We start from the raw sequence: 14,126 nt of genomic DNA, 5'->3' as shown, positions 1-14,126 counted from the left end.
CTACAACTTTTGGAATCAAACCTTTGTTGGAACTTAAAACATAACCTCTGCCCCAGTTTTCTTGCTTGGGGAATTTTATTTTTTTTATACTTGTGTTGAGCTACGTGCGTTACGCACACTGTGCCTATTATGCACACTATGTACATTATGCATCCTATATTCACTATGATGCATTTTATGACCGAGCTGTGAGGCGCCTACGTATCCTCTTTGAGGAATCAGGTCAAACGTAGTTCCCACAGTTTTTGTGGTTTTTATCTTCCTCTTTTTCTTTTTCCTTCTTTTCATTTTCCTTTAAAGATTTTTCTTTTTTTTTTTCTTTTTTTTTCTTTTCCCTTTTTTCATGTCTTTTTCATTAGTGATTCCAAAAGAGGGGTATGAAAGAATAACTTAAGGCTCAAAAGGGGAAGCAATGGTTAAAAGTGTTTGGATAGAAGAAAGAATTGCCTCCGTCATCTCATTATCCAATAAATGCCAAATACAAACAAACGAACCAATAATTGCCATAATTAAAGAAATTACGCATAATATATCTTGACTGCATCAGAATTGATAGCCATGTCGACACATCTCCCCTCGATATCTGTCAAACACAAAGCACCGTTGGACGATACTCTGGTCACGATATAAGGCCCTTGCCAATTTGGGGCGAATTTGCCTTTTGCCTCGACCTGATGTGGGAGGATCTTCTTCAATACCTGCTGCCCTACTTCAAACTTCCTGGGGCACACCTTCTTATTATATGTTCTCGCCATTCTCTTCTGGTATAGCTGACCATGGCACACTGCTGCCAATCTTTTCTCATCTATCAAGCTCAATTGTTCTAATCGAGCTTTGACCCATTCATCATCATCAATCTCGGCTTCAGCGACAATCCGGAGGGACGAAATTTCGACTTCTGCTGGTATTACGGCTTCAGTTCCGTACACCAACAAATAAGGAGTTGTACCTATGAAAGTCCGGACGGTAGTGCGGTAACCCAACAAAGCAAAGGGTAATCTCTTGTGCCATTGTCTGGATCCTTCCACCATCTTTCGCAGTATCTTCTTGATGTTCTTATTGGCTGCTTCAACCGCTCCATTCGCCTTGGGACGATATGGGGTGGAATTGCGGTGTATAATCTTGAATTGTTGGCATACCTCTCTCATCAGGCTGCTATTAAGATTCGCACCGTTATCCGTGATGATTACTTTTGGGATCCCAAATCTGCAGATGATATGGGAATGAACAAAGTCCACCACTGCCTTTTTAGTTACCGACTTGAAGGTTTTAGCCTCAACCCATTTGGTGAAGTAATCAATGGTCACTAGAATGAACCTATGACCGTTGGATGCTGCCGGTTCGATAGGTCCAATGACATCCATGCCCCATGCTACAAACGGCCAGGGTGCTGACATCGTATGTAACTCTGTTGGCGGAGAATGGATCAGATCTCCATGTATCTGGCACTGATGGAATTTCCTCACGAAAGTGATACAGTCGTGTTCCATGGTGAGCCAATAACATCCTGTTCGAAGGATCTTCCTTGCCAATACATATCCGCTCATGTGTGGCCCACAAACTCCAGCATGTACTTCTGCCATAACCGTCGTGGCTTGACCGGCATCTATGCATTTCAACAATCCCAAATCCGGGGTTCTTTTGTACAACACTCCTCCGCTGAGGAAGAAACCATTCGACAGACGCCGAAGGGCTCTTTTTTGGTCTCCAGTGGCCTGTTCTGGATATGTCCCCATTCTGAGGTATTCCTTGAAGTCATGAAACCAGGGTTCGCCATCTGGTTCCTCTTCTATGGCGTTGCAATAAGCGTGCTGATCACGGACCCGGATGTGCAGAGGATCAACATACATTTTGTCAGGGTGGTGCAGCATTGATGCTAAAGTGGCCAAGGCATCCGCAACCTCATTGTGAACTCTCGGGATATGTTTGAACTTCACCGATCAAAATCGCTTGCTCAAATCATGCAGGTATTGTCGGTATGGTATGAGCTTTAGATCTCGTGTTTCCCATTCACCCTGAATCTGATGTACCAAGAGGTCCGAGTCTCCCAAGACCAGGACGTCTTAGACATCCATGTCCGCAGCTAAGCGCAGACCCAGAATGCAAGCTTCATACTCGGCCATATTATTGGTGCAATAGAAGCGTAGTTGAGCCGTAACAGGATAATGGCGTCCTGTTTCAGAAATGAGTACTGCTCCTATTCCAACCCCTTTCGCGTTTGCAGCTCCATCGAAGAAAAGCTTCCAACCCGGTTCCACAGTTAATTCCATCTCATTTGTATGCATTACCTCCTCATCGGGAAAGTACGTTCTTAAGGGCTCGTACTTTTCATTAACGGGATTCTCTGCCAAATGGTCGGCCAGCGCCTGGGCTTTCATGGCTTTCTGCTGAAGACAGGTAATGCTTCAACTTCTGAGCTACCCAAGTTAGGGCGCAACATGTTTTCTCGAGTTGAGTGTACTTGACCTCATGTACTGTGAATTTCTTGCTAAGATAGTAGATGGCCTTCTCCTTCCTTCCTGTGTCATCATGTTGCCCCAGTACACAACCAAATGAATTTTCCAGGACCGTCAGGTAAATAATTAAGGGCTTCCCAGGCTTAGACGGGACCAATACGGGTGGATTAGACAAATACCCTTTGATTTGGTCGAAGGCCTCCTGACACTCTGCCGTCCAACCTACCGCAGCATCCTTTCTTAGCAGTCGAAATATGGGCTCACAAGTCGCTGTGAGTTGAGCGATGAACCTGCTGATGTAATTAAGTCTACCCAGCAAACTCATCACCTCTGTTTTGTTCCTTGGCGGTGGCAAATCTCGGATGGATTCAATTTTGGATGGGTCTAACTCAATCCCTCGTCGACTGACAATGAACCCTAACAGCTTTCCTGATGGAACCCCGAATGCGCATTTGGCCGGGTTAAGCTTGATATCATACCTTCGGAGTCTTTGGAAAAACCTCCTTAGGTATGCTACATGGTCCTCCTGACGCCAAGATTTTATGATCACATCATCGAAGTACACCTCGATTTCTTTGTGTATCATGTCATGAAACACAGCAGTCATTGCTCGCATGTACATTGCCCCGGCGTTCTTTAACCCGAATGGCATTACCCGATAGCAGTAAGTTCCCCATGGCGTAATAAACGCTGTTTTTTCCGCATCTTCCTCGTCCATTAGGATCTGATGATAACCCGCATAGCAATCTACAAAGGATCCGATCTCGCGCCCCACGCAATTATCGATAAAGATATGGATATTGGGCAATGGAAAATTGTCCTTGGGACTTGCTTTGTTGAGGTTGCGGTAGTCGACGCACACCCTGATTTTTCCATCCTTCTTTGGGACTGGTACCACATTGGCCAACCACTCGGGATATCGAGTGACCCAAATGACCTTCGCCTGCAACTGCTTAATCACCTCTTCTTTGATCTTTACACTCATTTCTGTTTTAAATTTCCTTAGTTTTTGCTTGACCGGAGGGTATGCCGGGTCAGTGGGCAGTTTGTGAACCACTAAATTGGTGCTTAATCCAGGCATATCGTCATATGACCATGCAAAAACATCCTTGAATTCCGTGAGGGTTTTGATCAATTCTTCCCTGACATTCGGCTCAATGTGGATGCTAATTTTGGTTTCTTGGACGTTATCAGCGTCTCCTAGATTCACAGCCTCAGTGTCATTTAGGTTGGGTTTGGGTTTTTCCTCAAATTTGTACAGTTCTCGGTTTATCCCTTCGAAGGCTTCACCTTCGTCACATTCAGATTCATTGTCACAAACGTCCTCTTGCATCATTGAGTCGGATTCAGATTGATTTATTAGACTAGGTCGAAGATCCGCTGTGCATGCCATGTCATTAGAACCAGTAAAAAGAGAACTGTTCAGAAAGAAAAGGAACAAAACAAAAATTAAAATAGGACAAAAAGAGAGAACTTTATTAAACTTGCGGGATAAAACAGTTCACACTTTTACAAGACAAACGTAAAATTTGGATTACACCCTGGAATAATCCGAACAAAACAAACAAACAAAACATAAATCAAAGCCTACTACCAAGACTCCCCTCGGACCGGAAGAGGAGTAACAGTCCAATTGTTGGTTTTGGCCTCAGGCCCCACAAACTGTATCTCTGCTCTGCTGGAACCTTCTCCAGCTTCCACCATACTGACATTCGCGAATAGCCTCTCAAAACTCTGATTCAGGTCCTCATTTATACCGATCAAAGGTCCTAGAATCTTTGGGACCGGTGACCCCTTGGCACTTGCTTTGACAAAAGACCTTGAGAGACGTGGCACTGGTTTAGGCAGAAACCAAACCCTTTTTCTCATTTTTCGCGCTTGCTTCCTATCTGCTGCGGTTGGTTTGAACCCCAATCCGAAAGTTTCCAGATTTTTAAGTAAGGTGACAGGTTGGACAATCCCCTGAAGCTTGATTCCCAGGCCCCTTCCCGGCACGAATCCATTACCCAGCATTTCCGAGACCATCATGACTGTTGCGGCAGCTACCCTAGGGTGCGGGATGATTTCTCCTTCAGAAATTTTGTTGGCCGACCCTGTATCGAAAATCTGGTAGACCCAAGGACCTTTGTCATCAGCGGTCTCTATGAAAGGTACAATGGCTCCGCCCGTGGTGCACGTTGTATCCTCGCCGTGTAACACGACCTCTTGTCTTTCCCACTCGAACTTCACCATCTGATGTAGGGTGGAGGGCACCGCTTTGGCTGCATGAATCCATGGTCGTCCCAACAGCAGGTTATAAGATACTGTGGCGTCCAACACCTGGAATTCCATGGTAAACAGGACCGGACCAATGGTCAGTTCAAGTACAACATCCCCTACAGTGGCTGTTCCGTTTCCGTCAAACCCTCGGACACAGATACTGTTCTTGTGGATCCTTCCGTGGTCGATTTTTAACTGGTTCAGGGTAGATAATGGACAAATATTGGCGCTTGAGCCGTTATTGACAGCTAGGTATAGAGCTTTATTATGCTCCGTACCTTCCACCGGCAGATCATCATCTGAGAACGTTACCCTATTCACCTCGAAAATCTTGTTGGCAATGGTTTCCAGGTGGTTTACAGAAATCTCATTGGGTACATGAGCTTCGTTCAATATCTTCATCAAAGCCCGTCGATGCTCCTCAGAATGGATCAGTAATGACAGCAACGAGATCTGGGCCGGTGTTTTTCTCAGCTGTTCGACCACGGAGTAGTCCTGCACTTTCATCTTCCTCAGGAACTCCTCAGCCTCTTCTTCGGACACATGTTTCTTGGTTGCAACTGGGTTGGTTCTTCTTAGCTCCACCGGAGCAAAACATCGACCTGATCGAGTCAGCCCTTGCGCTTCACAACTAACTTCTTCCACCTATTTTCCTTTGTACATCACCACCGCCTTTTCATATTTCCAAGGCACAACCTTGCTATCAATCATCGGCAGCTGGACTACCGGCTTTATGGTGACCAGTTCTCTATATGCCCCCTTCGACACAACAGCAGGTGCGGGCGGAACCCCCGATAATACCAACTTGTTTGGCTCGGGTTTGCTTGTCATGGCGGACGAGATCTTTCCTAATATCACTACTGGCTTGACGCTTTCTTCCTGTGACTGTACCCTCGTTCCCCCATTGGTTGAGACTTCTTTTTGGGCGGCTTGGATCATCATCACTGTTTGTGAGGGTTTTCTCAATTCTCCTCCCTCATACACCAACTCAATCATATGAGTCTCGTGGTGCGCTGGCAGTGGGTTTTGGTTGATGTTAGGAGCTTCCGGTGTCTGGACCTCGATCTTATTGGTGTCGATAAGATCCTGTATGGCATGCCTTAACTTCCAACACTTCTCGGTGTCATGCCCGAGCATCCCTGAGCAGTATTCACAACTTATTGATCGATCCAAATTCTGAGGTGGGGGATTTGGTTCTCGAGTCTGGACAGGACTAACCAAACCCAATTGCCTCAGCTTGTGGAACAAAGCGGTGTAGGTTTCTCCCAACTCCGTGAAAGTTCTCTGTTTCTGCAACCTGTCATTCCTAGCATCTGGATTTCCCCGAAAGCCTGCCCCTGAAGGGTTTCTATACGCCCTCGGTAGAGGGTAGGTGTTTTGTGGTGGTGCATATATGTTCTGGGGAGCCGGCGCGCGCCATTGCGGGCGAACCGGAGGCTGAGTGTATGCTTGGGCCTGGTGTACGGAACAATGTGGTTCTCGAGGTGGATAGAAATTTTGTGGTGGGTTGTATGGGTAGTTTGACCTGTGAGGTCTGGGTTGGTTGTAGTGTGGCCGGCCAGCCCTGGACCAACTGCCTGCCTCGATCGTGGCAACCTCTTCTTTCTTTCTTCTCAGCGCACCTCCCGTGCTGCTTTGAATAGCCTGGGTTGTGGCCTTGAGTGCCGAATAGTTCAAGATTTTGTCAGACCTCAGACCCTCTTCTATCATGACCCCTATCTTGACCACCTCGTTGAAAGATTTTCCGACTGTTGTCACCAAGTGACCAAAGTAGGTTGGATCCAATGTTTGCAAGAAATAGTCCACCATCTCTCCCTCTCTCATGGGAGGATCGACTCTAGCTGCTTGTTCTCTCCAGTGGAACCCAAACTCGCGAAAACTTTCCCCGGGTTTCTTCCCAGTTCTTAATAATGTGAGACGGTCAGGGACTATCTCGAGATTGTACTGGAAATGACCTGCAAAAGCCTGCGCCAGATCGTCCCAAGTATACCATCTTGCTGGAATCCTGCCTGGTATACCATTCTAGTGCAGATCCGCTCAGACTTTGGCCGAAATAAGCTATCAGTAGCTCATCCTTGCCGCCTGCCCCTCTCATTTTGCTACAGAATCCCCGCAAATGTGCCATGGGATCACCGTGCCCTTCATATAGATCAAATTTAGGCATCTTGAACCCAACCGGGAGTTGGACGTCTGGGAAAGGGCATAGATCTTTGTATGCTACGCTGACTTGGTTGCCCAAACCGTGCAGGTTTCTGAAAGACTGCTCCAGGCTTTTGAACTTTCTCAATACCTCGTCCTGTTCAGGGGCCTTGACCGGCTTCTCAATCTCTGCCGGCACTTCCAAGTGTGGATTGTAAGTCTGTGGCTCGGGAGCATGAAACGTAGGCTCGGGGGGATAGTATTGTGTATCGTGAGCCTGAAACAATGGCTCACTGGTCGTTCTTTGCAAAGGGGCTGATGTTGGTCCCACAAAAATGGGAATATTGGGTGTTGGGAGAGGTTGATGGGGTGGTGGAGCTTGGGAATCATGAGGGCTTCTTTCTTGATGATAACGGGGATTTGGGAGGCTTGTGGAAGGGCCGGAGTGAGGGTATTCCGGCGTGTGTCCCAGTGTTTCAGGGCTCTTTTGTGTTTTGGCTATGGCTAGCTGCATTGCGTTCATCTCTAGTCCCATCCTTTCAATCTTTTCCATCGCTTCTTTTAACAACTGGCTCATCGGCCTCTCTTCCTCATTGCTATTCTCTGAGGTAGTCATGCTTATTGCTATCGGTCCTTTGGATCTGGTTTGATAGGAGTGTGTTGCCAGAGTTCTTTAACAACTAACTTGTCTGGATCGGACAACAACAAACTTTTGTTAGCGTTAGAGTTTAACAGATTTGATCATAACACATAGAGGATGCAATGCTCTTAGGCAGTTAACTGTTTCTACATGCTTTGCTTCGAACAACATGCGTCATCCCGGTTTGCTCATTTGTCCCCTTTTCTGTTATTTTATTTTATTTTTTGTATCTTCTTTTTCTTTATTAAGAGCGGTCGAATCTTATGGGGATTGCCTACGTATCACGTCCCCGCGCGAATCAGACCAGGCGTAGTTCTGCCTTAAAGTAAAGAAATACAAAATTCTTGTGAAATCATTAAATTCATTCTCAAAATTTTGCTATTACAAATTACTTCAAACAAGGAATAACAACAATACAGACTCCACGGTTCTTTGACCCTATTTGATTGAAGGAAAAATAGAAAACAACATATGGGAAAACATCAAAGCCTACATAAACAAGACTCGACCAAAGTTTAATTTTCCAACTTAAGGACCCGCGAGGCATCATTCGGCCTTTTCGCGGTTCTAGGTGCCAGATCCCTTTCGAGCTGCTCCAACTCGTGCATGGTCTGTTTGACATAACCCATCACTGCTGAGAGAACGGTAACGCTGGTCATGTTCTCACACCGCCGACACCGTCTGATGATGGCGTGGGCAATGGCCCTGATCTTATCTCTGGTTTGTTTCTTCTCTATGAGTAGGTGTCTTATCTGATCACTGCACGTCTTGAATACCTGTGAGTCCTGTATATGTTGATTCTTCAGCTGCCGCACTTCTGTCTTCATTTGGGCCAACAAGTCGTAACAGTATCTACTTTCCAATTGGAAATCCCTGGCCTGCTTAACTGCTTTAAACTCAAGTGTAGCCATCTCTCTCTTTATTTTGGCAACAGTCTTCTCGTGGTCACGTTTCAATTGGTTCAAGCATCGGCGATGCTTATCTACTCTTGTTCCCCACTGTGCCTTGAACTCTGCCATGACCTTTTCGGATTCTTCTAACCCGTCTCGCCATTCCGTGATTTCTCTTTTCAAACCCTTTATCAACTGCTGGTCTGATCGACTTCTGGGCTGCTCATCAAGAGACAATCTCAATTTTTGGATTTGGGCCTTAAGTTCTTCATTCTCTTGGATCAATCTATTCTTTTCGCTTCGATCCATCGCGATTTGTACGCTGTTATCGAATTTCAGGCTGTCCATTTGTAGCTTCAAATCACCAATCTCTGCCTGATAACCCTTCTCTTTTGCTAACCAGTTCCATTGCCCTTGGGACGATTCTACGAAATCTTTGAGATGCGGTCTCTTAGCCGGTCTTTCGTAGGACAGGCTACCTCTAAACCAAGCGTGATATCCTGGGGCGACTTCCCCTTTTGCCGTATCAATCACACAAGTGTTTGCTGTCAGATGTTGGCACTCACTCCAGATTTGGCGAACTTCTTCTTCAGGGAAATGACCGTTCGGACTGATTTCAATCACTTGGGTACTCAAATCTTCATCTTTCGGTACCACTTGGTACCTCCCAAGTTGCCTCAAAACCCGATACGGTGCATAGGGTTGGATACTTTTCAGTCCCATCAACAGAAAGTGAGGCCGGGTTGCCGGCATGTATATGATTTCCTCAATAGGTGACCATCCGAGCGTCCACTGGATTTGGCTGGCAGTGAGAGTTCGGAGAAATGAGGTCCATGATGTGACTCCCTCAGGTAAATTGAGCCCTTTGATTCTCGTGTAGAATTCTCCAATACAAGTTTTCTCGGGCGAACCATAACCCAAGAGCGAGGAGCGATGGCATAAATGATCGGTCATCCACATTTGCAACAGTAGGTTACATCCTTCGAAAAAGTCGCCCCTGGCTCGACAAGCAGTGAGAGCCCGGAAAATGTCAGCCATAATCATAGGCGCCAGAGTACTTTTATCTTGGGTAAGCAAAGTATTGACGACCCCGGTTACCTTTAGATCAATGTTTCCATCTTTCCTAGGGAACACTATAAGACCCAGAAAGGCTGTCATAAAAGCCACTAGCCTGTGTTCGTCCCACTTTTGTCGGTTGCCTCTACTGCATAGTTTGAAATCCGGCTTATTAAACCCGCCCACGTGGCCGTATCCAGCATATATGAGGTGGAGACTGCAGAACCCTTTGGCAAGATCTGGATGGTGGAACGTTCGAGGTATTTTTAGGAAATCCAGAAACCGGTGTACCGTGACAGCTCTAGGTGCAATCAAGTATTTGAACCTAAAAGGGGCTTCATCACTTCCGATGTACCCTGCTATTTCTTCCAACGTTGGGGTGAGTTCGAAGTCCGAAAAATGGAACACGTTGTGTGCGGAATCCCAACAGGTGGCCAATGATCTGATAATATCACCCCGAGGCTGAACGTTTAGTAGGTCCGGGAGACCTTTCAGATATTTTCTTACTTTGTCTTGCCCTTCTTTGCCTAAGTCGTTCCACCATAACCGCAACTCAAAAGGGATCTTGGTCATTACTGAAAAAGGTTCGTTTTGTATCGTGCTCATCCTGCACCTTTATTAGGGTGATTATGCCAAGTGAATAAAATAAAATAAAAACTTTATTTAGATCTTTTTTTTCTGAAAATTAGGGGTCTAAAAACTTTTCAAGACTTTTTGGCAAGACAAATATTTTTGCAACAAATAAAGACATATATATATATATATTTTATTATTATTACTCGGATTTTCATAAAAATAATAAAAAAATATTATTTTATTATTATTACTCGGATTTTCATAAAAATAATAAAAAAGCATTTTTTTTAAAAATAAGACTCTTTTTCATCTTCATTTTTATGACAAGACAAACTATATATTTTTCAAAAACAAAACAGAACAACGACCCTTTTTTTCTTCTTTTTTTCTATTTTTCCTTTGCTTTTAATAAGACGTTTTTTTTTTCATTTTCTCAAAATTTCGGCAGAGTTTTGACAGTATTTTGGCATTGGTTTTTTCCAAAAATAAACAATTAGCTCCTTAACCGCTATTTCTTCTTCTTTTTTGTTTCCAATTTCACATTATTCATAATATTCAAACACCGGTCAGCATGCGGGCGCGAGACAAATAAATGCACGGAAAACGAATAGGATGCATTAGGATGGTCCTTTCATATCAGGTTGCTAGTCCTAGACGGACCCAACCCCTGTGTTGAGCCCCCTAAGTCAAATGCAACGTGATACAAATAAGCGTTCCTACTAGGGATCCGGCATGGAGTTTCGTTATACTAGGTTTATAACCTGGGTATATGTTCTAGACTGTGTACCCGAGCGGACAACTCGAGTCGAGGAGGGGGCAACTTACCGGGAACCAAAAGGTTGTCCGGCTTCGTAACTTATCCGTCCTCTTTCTTATTTCGGGTATTGACACTAACAGAATAGGGAGCCTCGACCAGCGAGCTTCTCCCCGGAGGTAAGAAGAGAAGGGTTTCGGCACAGTTTATATACAGTCCAAATAACATCAAAGCGGTAAAAGCATCATTTTGCGCATTGAGCCCAAACATATAATAAAATCAGATAATAAATAAAGACAAATAATAACAATTATTCTAAGCTCGAATTTCTAACCCTGAACCAGTGGTTCTGGGTCACTGATCCCCAGCAGAGTCGCCAGAGCTGTCACACCTCCTTTTTACGCACCCGCGAGGGTGCGAGGGAGTTTTTCCAATTAAAGGACAATCGAGACGGGATTGGTTTAATTATTTCAGAGTCGCCACTTGGGAGATTTAGGGTGTCCCAAGTCACCAATTTTAATCCCGAATCTAGGAAAGAATGACTCTATATTACAGTCTGCGTACCAGAAATCCGGATAAGGAATTCTGTTAACCCGGGAGAAGGTGTTAGGCATTCCCGAGTTCCGTGGTTCTAGCACGGTCGCTCAACTGTTATATTCGGCTTATTTATCTGATTTTAAATACAATTATGAACCATGTGCAAATTTTATCTTTTAACCGCTTTTGTCATTATTATTATTTTTACGAGAATTGCAACGTCGTGAAAACATATCTCGAACCACGTTACATCAATGTACCCATGGTTATCGATATATCTCGACTCGGTTGAGATTTGGATTTGGGTCACATAAATGTGCACCCGAATCAAGGAAAATAAATTGTTAAAGGCGCGCCTAAAGCAACTAGCATCTTGTTATTTTGGGGGAAGTCGTAAAATTCGTTAAACGACATATCCCGAATTCTAAATACTTTAATATATACATACATCTAGAGGGCCCCGCAGCTTTGTACATTTTGTTTGTCGAGGATCGTCTCGTTCTATTTTTAAAAGGAATTTGCGACGTCATGGACATGCATCTCGAACCACGTCACAATCAATGTACCCGTGATTAGAAACACATTTCGAATCCGTCGAGATTTGGATTTGGGTCACATAAATGCACCCCCGAATTTAAGAAGGTAAAATTATTAAATCCGCGCTTAAAGAGGCTATCGCGTTATTATTCCGGGAGGGTCGTGAGATTTGCTAAACGACCCACCTTAGGGACTGAATGCTTCAACATATATATATTTAACAAGGGCCCCGCAATTTGTGCGTTTTTCTTTATTTTTTGTCGAGGCTCATCTCGTCCTTATTTTAAAAGGATGTCCTATAGCAACTACGTTTCTTGTTGCGTTTGTCTCTACTAATTGAAAACAGTAGATAGCCCTAGTTAATTACATGCTTGCAAGTTATCTATACAGAATTCCGAGTGCTTGCACAAAATCAGAAGCACTGCCATGTACACAGTCGGCCGAGCAAAAATTAAGGGCCCAAATCCAGCCCATGCGTGATGGACCAGACCTGAGCCATTGTTTGTTCGATGCAGGCCTGCTTGGTCTGTTTCGACCCGGGCTCGACCTTCGTGAGGTTGAGATTGCAGTCTCCGTGTTCTTTGTCTTAAAACATGGTTTACCAGTTATATGAAGCAGTTTATCAGAAAGGAAAGAACTTAACTAGTAGAGTACGATTTTCATGCTTGGCCTACATTAAAGGACATACTACAAAGTAAAACTAAGTCTAAGATACAACCTATTTCATTGGGAATATTTTCACCTATCAGCATACATATATAAACTATCATTCAGCTAATCTATATTGATATACACTGGGCATATAGGCTACTTCTATTGTCAACACAGGAATGAAAATTATTATACAGTACATGATATCTAATGTAACAATCTATGTATGAAAGTCAACTTCAGGTCTTTTCTTTTTGTATTCATGCTCAATTTTCCAATTACATTTGACAGTGTATTGGTTATGTACCTGGTATAGAGAACAAAAGAAGAAAGGAATGATCAGCTGGGCAGTATGCAACAAACACAGCAACAGCAGATACACAGCAACAACACAGCAACAAACCAACAACCACAAGTGTTTTCCACAGTCCACAGACAACCAGCAACAGTTTTCAGAACAAAGAAAACCAACAGATGGTCGAGCACCAAACAAGTAATCCCAGAAAAGAGTAGTGAAACAACAGAAATAACAGAGTATTCGATGCAGCAACACCAGCAGTTCAACAATCACAAGCAGCTCAATCAGGGCAAACAACAGAACTTGGCCAAGACAGCTTGACCAATATGAATTCGTCTGTAGTTTTCAGACAGTGTTTGGTTACAGTGTTTCTGGAAATTTCCTTATATTTTTTTTAGTTTCCTTTAACTCACAAGACCTCTCTCAAGACTAAGTTTTTTTTCCAGAAGAACCTCCTCTTTTAGGCTCCAAAAAGAATCCCCCTTCCTCTAACGGAAGGTCCCCCTTCTTATAGCCTAATCCCAGCACTTTACAACCTACTGGACAACTCAGAATTCCCCCTCCCTGTTGTTTTTCCACTCACTTATTTTAAATAACAAAACTCCCATGAAATCCCTGACAGCCCCTCTCTCTTTTTGTTGTTAAAGTGTCCTAATCCCTTATTTATTTAGCCAAGGTATGGGCAGCAGGAATATAATCTGACAGCATGTGCTGTCAGACTATTTTAATCCAAAACAACTGACCATACGTATGCTGCCCACCATCTGAACTAAGTGAACATGGCATCCATTTAAGCTCAAAGTCTGAACTGCCATTATAACCTACCCCTAGATGTTCTTTTAATTCAAATTTGAACAAAACCAATAGGCAATACAATTCAGTTTCTAATGGGATTCAAATATGATCATAGTAGAAATAAACAACACGGATCAAGTTGTTACCATTAATGACTGAAACTAATTGACGACATACATCGACTCGACTATATTAATCGTAACACATAACAATCAATCGCTCATATAAACAACACGTACAGAGTCCCGAATGACTTCAGACAACTTTGTTCAATCACTGGGAACCTATATGAATTAACTCATTTGACGACTAATTTAATTGGCGATCATGTATACCACAGAATACATTCAGAGCATACACAGAAAACAATCGACCAAATAAAAGGTCTTTGACAGAGATGAAAGAAATTAAGAAAACTATCAAACAATAACAAACAATCACAACAAAGCATGCTAACAACTTAATTAGCAGTTGAATAAAATAAAAAGGAAAAGAAAAACTTATCGAAAAATGTTTAAACCAAACTGACCTAAATCTG

Source organism: Nicotiana tabacum, chromosome 7 (genome assembly GCF_000715075.1).
Source record: "Nicotiana tabacum cultivar K326 chromosome 7, ASM71507v2, whole genome shotgun sequence".
Taxonomy (NCBI): Eukaryota; Viridiplantae; Streptophyta; class Magnoliopsida; order Solanales; family Solanaceae; genus Nicotiana; species Nicotiana tabacum.
Note: the sequence above shows the minus strand (reverse complement) of the source record.